Genomic DNA, 5,000 nt, shown 5'->3' on the forward strand with positions numbered 1-5,000 from the left:
AGCAAACAACAAATGGCTCACCTCCCACTTTTCTCCATTTTCTTTAATCATCTCCAACCCCTTACCCACCACCCTTGCATTCACCTCTCGCACCACCCCATCCATGTAAAGATTGAACAGCCAGGGCGACATAACACACCCCTGACGAAGTCCCACCTTTACCTCAAACCATTCACTCTCTCCATTTCTAATCCTAACACAAGCTCTACTACTCTCGTAAAAACTCTTGACCGCTCTTAACAGCTTTCCTCCTATCCCATATATCTTCAGTACCTTCCACAGTGCCTTCCTGTCTACACAGTCGTAAGCCTTTTCCAGATCCATAAAAACCCAAAAAACATCCTTGCCTTTTCCTATAGCTTTCTCACATAGCTGTCTTACCACAAAGATCTGATCTACCCAACTCCTAAGTATCCTAAATCCACACTGTTCCTCACCAATTACTCCCTCTGTTCCTCTCCTAATCCTCTCAATCAAGATCCTCCCATAAGCCTTCCCAACTACACTCAACAAGCTGATTCCTCTTTAACTACTACACTCACACTTGTCCCCCTTTCCCTTGTAAAGCGGAACTATACAGGCACTCCCCCAGTCTTCCGGCACTCTACCCTCTCTCAAACAGACATTAAACAACCTCACCAGCCAGTCCACCATCACTGTACCTCCTTTCTTCAGACATTCTGCATGGCATTCATCCAGACCAGGTGCCTTGCCTGCTCTCATCATCTTAACAGCTGCTTTCACTTCATCTTTCCCTATTTCTCCTCCATTTTCCTCACTCATCACTCTCATTTTCTTAGCGCTTCCCATTGCAACTACCTTTCCCTCCCTATCCTTCTTCACATTTAGCAACTCCCTAAAATACTCGGCCCACCTTCCTCTCACTGCCTTCTCTTCCATTATCATCTCTCCATCTGCACTTTTTACCTTTTCTTCTCTACTTGATTCGCCTCCTTTTTCTCTTTTAATTTCCTTCCAAAACATCTTTTTATTGGTTTCATTTTTTTTCTGTCATACTCTTACCCCATTCCACATCTGCTCTCCTCTTTGCTTCCTTTATCGTATGCTTAGCTTCCCTTCTCTTTACTTTGTACCTCTCATACGATTCCCTCGTCCTAATTTGCAGCCAATCTATGAATACCTGCTTCTTCTCTTCTACACATTTCTTTGCTTCCTCATCCCACCACTCACTACCCTTCCTTCGTTTTTTCTCCCACCCACCTTGTTCCACACACCATCTTTGCACACCTTATGACTCCCTCCTTGAACCATCCCCATTCCTCCTCCACCCCTAGTTCTACTCTATCCTTCACTCCCTCCCACTCCTCTTTCAGTTTCTTTTTAAAATCACTCTCCTTTTTTTCCTCATTTAAGCAGTTCACTCTAAGTACCTCCCTACCTTCTGCCCTTTTCCTCTTTCTCCACCTATTCTCCACTCTCATTTTACCTTCCACCAGAAAATTATCTAATATTCCCCCACTCTCTCCTCTTAGAACATGTACATACTCCTGGTCACCACTATATAGTCCATTAACGCTCTATCTGCCACCCTTCCATCCACCACCCTCTCCCATGTGTACTTATGCTTGACTTTCTTTTTAAACACTGTATTTGCTATCATCAACTCTCTTTCTAGACACATCTCCACCATCATTTCTCCACTACGATTTTTACCTGGAACTCCATACATCCCAATCACTCCGTATATTGGCTCATTTCCTACCCTAGCATTAAGGTCTCCCAATACAACTACAGTACATTGGCATTTCTCCCTAATCCCTCTATGCACTTATTTATACCTATCCAAAAAGCCTCCCTTTCCTCCACGCTCTCCTCACTACCAGGTTCATCAGCACATACAAAAACCCACATCTCCATTCCCAGCTTCACCTTCATCCACATCAACCTTGATGAAACCTCCTTCCACTCCACTACCCACTTACTTATCTCTTCACTTACTAGTATAGCCACCCCTTCTCTTCCTCGTCCCCTCTTCACTCCTGAGTACCTCCCAGCTACACTCCCAAACTCACAGTTGCCCTTTCCTTTCATTTTAGATTCACTCAAAGCCAGCACATCCATCTTTCTTCTCACAAACATACTGCCTATCTCTTCCCTTTTACTCTCATCTGGACCACATCCACGCACATTAAAAGACCCAAACCTTAGGGTGCTGGTTGTAAAACTCCCAGACCCTCTTATGCCTTTTCTTTTCTTTTTAGGAATGTCCCCTTTCGGGGCTACAGGTGGTAGGACTCCTAATCCCATCCCCGTCCCGTTTTTTGTCGCCTTTTACAACTCAAGTGGAAAGATTTGGTGGTAGCATTCTCGTCCCTCCCCACAGGTCGGCGAAAACAGAGTCCTATTATCAAATAAGGTACAAGAAATTATCAAATTCACATTAAAAGAACAAGAAGGGTGCTTTTCACTTTTAGATACAACAATCATTAGAACAAATTCTGGCCCAATATAAGGTACACAGAAAACCAACCAACAAAGATTATGTCCACTATTTATTAGGTCACAGTGAAATAATTAAATCGGGTATAATTATTGAGTTATTTTTACTCGCATACAGAATGTGTACCACAGTATATAGAAGACAAAATAAAACACATGGTTTCAATATTTCAAAAATTAAAATATCCTAAGAGATTGATTATGCGGTCAAAAACGAAAGCACAGGAGATAATGGAAAGGGCAAAAAGTAGCAAAGAAAAAGAAGAAATTAATAATAACAATATATTAGTAATACCAAACTCCACAGCAGTTACAAAAATAAGAAAATACATAGAACAAGACAACATTAGAATAATCATAAACACAGGACAGCGAATAAGAAAAATAATAACAAACAAAACAACAGACTTTAAAAATGAAAATAGCATTGTGTAAAAAATCCCCTGCACTGGGTGTGATCAATCGTACTATGGAGAGAGTGGACAAGGAATCACAAAACGGACACAACAACACAAAAATGACGTTAGATCACACAGAACCAGCAACTCACTTGTAACACACATAGACAAAACAGGACACCTACCAAACAGGAAAGACATAGAAATAATTACACCAAGGACTCAACAAAAAAAATAGAAAAGTTATAGAAGCTGCAGAAATTATTATTAATAATTCTAATAACAACCGAGGAGGATTTATCATGTGGTCCTTACCAGCAGCTTCACTAGCAATCAACGGTTGGAGGAGAAAAAAAGAAGAAGAAGCTAACAACGCACGTAAAATATATATAAACTGTGTACCTATCCTCTAGATGTAATACCTTGAAAAAGACCAGAGTGTCGAAACGTCGGTAATAAAAACTCAAAGCTCTTCACGTGTTTCCGTTTCCTCTTTGTCCTCAAATATTCGTACCTTCGTACCATCCTCCTGGTAGGTCCAAGACCTGTCAGTTACAATGCACCATTCTTCTCCATTGCTGTCTGTCGTTATAAATTTCACTCTCTTCGACTTCTTCAATCGATGTTCCTCTACTCTGCAAAGCTTTATCCACATTCTCGATCCACCTCATTCTTGGCCTCCCCACCGGTCTTCGTCCTTCTGGTTGCCATTCATACAGTTGTTTTGGCAATCTGTTTTCATCCATGCGCCTCATATGTCCATACCATCTGAGCTGGCCTCGCTGTACAAATTCCAGCAGGGATTCCACTCCAAGTTCTGCCCGTATCACTTCGTTTCTAATTCTGTCCCTTCTTGTCACGCCATATATAATCCTCAAAACCTTCATTTCTGCTGCCCCTATTCTGCTCTCAGTCTTTGTTGTTAGTTTCCATGTTTCGGCTCCGTACTTTAGTATTGGTCGTAAAATGGTAGTATACAAAAGTGTTTTTACTCTTCTTGGAATTGTTCTTTCCTTCAGCAGTGGGTACAGTAGGTTGACTTGTGCGCTCATCTTTCCAATTCTACTATTAATTTCACGTTCCATAAGTTCCATACCATTGAAATTTACACCTAAGTATTTAAACTCTTCAGTCTCTCTCAGTACATCATTTCCTACTCTTAGCACACTCTCACTCTCTTCTCTTGATACGGTCATGACTTCACATTTTTCAATATTCAGTCTTAGTCCATATTCATTCAACGCATTATTCCATCTATTTAGTGATTCTTGTAGCTCTTCCAGATTTTGACTTGCCAGTGCCACATCATCGGCATATGCCAGTGTAACCACTCTGTCTTCAACCCTGTTTACATTCTTCAATATACAGTCCATATATAGTGCAAAAAGTAAGGGAGACAGTACTCCTCCTTGTCTGACCCCAGTTTCAATTCCAAACCACTTATACTCTTCCTTTCCACATTTTACTGCACTTTTGCAATCCTTGTAGATGCTTTTTACTGCTCTTAGTAGTTTTCCTGGTATTTCATACTTCGACAGTACTCTCCACATTTTCTCTCTTGGCACACTGTCAAAAGCCTTTTCCAGATCCAAGAATACCAGCCTCTGCGTTAGATTCCATTCCCATGATTTTTCCAGGAGCATTCTCATGCAAAAAATTAGATCTATTGTTCCTCTGTTCGGACGGAACCCACATTGCCATTCACTAAGTCTATCTTCAACCATATGTCTCAACCTCTCCAAGACTCTTTCATACATTTTTCCTATATGTGTGAGTAAAGAAATACCTCTGTAATTTCTACACTCACGTTTGTTGCCTTTTTTGAATATTGGGCAGATAAGGGCATTATTCCATTCTTCTGGTATAGCACCTTCATTCCATGCATGATTAAAAATATTTTTCAGGTACATTTTAATCTCCTGGCCTCCCTGCTTTAGCAGTTCAACTGCTAACTCATCACATCCTGGAGACTTGTTATTTTTCATCTTCTTTAATGCATATACTATTTCTTCAAATTCATCTTCCTCCTCCACATTAATATAATTCAGCTCATTTCCATTTTCATTTGGTATCACTTCCTTATTCAACAATTCGGTAAAGTAGTTCGTCCAGCGACCTCTGATTTCATTTGGATCTAAAAGC

Source organism: Oratosquilla oratoria, chromosome 35 (assembly GCF_046742065.1).
Source record: "Oratosquilla oratoria isolate Oo_2021 chromosome 35, ASM4674206v1, whole genome shotgun sequence".
In the NCBI taxonomy this organism is placed as follows: Eukaryota; Metazoa; Arthropoda; class Malacostraca; order Stomatopoda; family Squillidae; genus Oratosquilla; species Oratosquilla oratoria.